This window comes from Pinus tabuliformis, chromosome 2_1 (genome assembly GCF_031772625.1).
Source record: "Pinus tabuliformis cultivar Carrire ecotype Pingquan chromosome 2_1, CPIR1, whole genome shotgun sequence".
In the NCBI taxonomy this organism is placed as follows: Eukaryota; Viridiplantae; Streptophyta; class Pinopsida; order Pinales; family Pinaceae; genus Pinus; species Pinus tabuliformis.
In genome coordinates this window covers 670,421,311-670,423,326 of record NC_142299.1, presented here as the reverse complement: position 1 = coordinate 670,423,326, position 2,016 = coordinate 670,421,311, and the positions used below count along the sequence as shown (strand labels likewise).

Below are 2,016 nucleotides of genomic sequence, written 5' to 3'. Positions count from 1 at the left end.
GTGACTTCACTTCACTAGGCAATCATGTGTCCCCCCACTCCCTTTATATCATTGAACGAATGAATGATTAATCCGCATGATCTTTCCCATTCCTATACACCACTCATAGGTCAACTCTTGAAATTTGAGAAAGATACTAGCCAATACTACCCATTGATAACAACTCTTCAACCACCACCCAACCCCATAAGTGTGGGGGGCTATTGCTTCAACCACCATGTACTTCATTAAATAAAAGGAAAAAAGTAAGAAAACATTTGCAAATTCAAAATTTGACATAAAGATTTGGTGTTGCGGGGGCAAAGCTAATTGTCAGTGATGATTCATAGTGTGATTGCATTCCTAATAATTAACCGCCATTTTAATTAAAAGGAAAACTAATTACATGCACATTATTTCTAAATTATTCGTTAAGTAGTCATAACTAAAACACGTAAATATTGATAAATTATCATAACAACTATACATTAATGTATAAGTAGGGAATAGCAAAACAATTAATTACAAAGAGTTTCCATAATCAAATTGTAACAATAATTTTTTTGCATTTTCAAAAATACTTTTATAGTCCAAATCTCAATATTTGTTTCATTTAAAAAATTATTGTCATTAAAAAGATTTCCCAATACTAAATCCATTTTTTTGAATTAAAACCCCAAAAAATACGAAACGCCCTTCCATTGAAAGCCACACTTTCCGTACCTACCATGACGTTTTGGGAATTGTGGTGCAAGGCTCCATCAAAGTTGGGGTGGAGCCGACCTTAGTGACTCAATGGGAACGCTATTATAATCATTATTAATAACCAATGAGGCAATTAGATCTAAACGAAACCACTCTAATTTTTTCTCTTATTGCACTCTGTTTTTCTTGGTTGCTACGAATTTTGACGCATTTCTCTGTCTCATCTCTCCCCCCGCTACCGATTGTTGTTCTCGATGTCGGATTTAGAGACGAATGTACCCATTGGTCCCTTTGGTATGAATTCTTGCTTTTACCCACTCATTGATTCGCTCATGCCACGATTTTATTTTATTTTATTTATTTCCTGTTTGTGATTGCCTGAAAGTTGATGCGCTCATTCCACTAGAGTCTAACAGGTGCGTTTATTTGTGGGTGGATTGATTGAGTTGTTTATTAAATTCAGATCCATTCAAGGATTCGGAAATTGGTGAAGAAGAGGAGAGGGGAGCAGGAAAAAGAACGTGCAAGGAAGAGTATATCCATATACGCATTCAGCAACGTAACGGCAGGAAATGTGTGACCACAGTTCAGGGGCTGCATAAGGATTACAATTACAATAGGATTCTGAAGGACGTGAAGAAGGAGTTCTGCTGCAACGGACAAAGAGCTGGGAAAGGTGATTCAGCTTCAGGGTGACCAACGCAAAAATGTCTCCAACTTCTTAATCAAAGTAAGTTTTCATGCCTCTTTCCTCCTTTCTTTGCTCATTGGAAGTTGCCCATGTATGCATTGAATGATATTTGACAAGTTTTTTTCTGCTATGACTACAGACCGGCTTGGTAAAGAAGGATGACATAAAGATTCACGGCTTTTAGAGCGTCTTTGCGTGCATAAGTTTTCCTTCTAAAAGCTTCATTTCATATATCTGGATATGCGAATTACATATAGAGATCATTACATATAAAGTTCATTTTGAGATATTCGGATATAAACTCTTTGTTTTCTACAATGGCCGTATGTATATGTTGTGTGGGATGTTAGGTTATATAATTAGGGTTTGTAAATTCTACTTTGTCAACTCTCACATTGATATGATTTATTCTTCGCCAAGCAGGAAGGAATTTTTCTTTCTTTTAAGATGACCGTATGTATAGGCTGTGTGGGACGTTATAGTAGATTAATTAGAGTTTATAAATTGTATTATACTAATCGGGATATTGAGATGGTACATATTTTTTTTCCGTCCCTGCAAATATTAGGATTTTGTAGTGGTTTTTAGAGATTGTAAATTGTACTGCCCTGTGAGATTTGTTCTTTTCTAAATAGTATATC

General features: G+C 35.6%; 1 pseudogene; it reads left to right on the top strand.

The window, feature by feature from the left end:
- The first annotated feature begins 938 nt into the window (after positions 1–938).
- On the top strand, positions 939–1,559 carry LOC149202377 (protein translation factor SUI1 homolog 2-like; annotated as a pseudogene).
- The last annotated feature ends 457 nt before the right edge of the window (positions 1,560–2,016 follow it).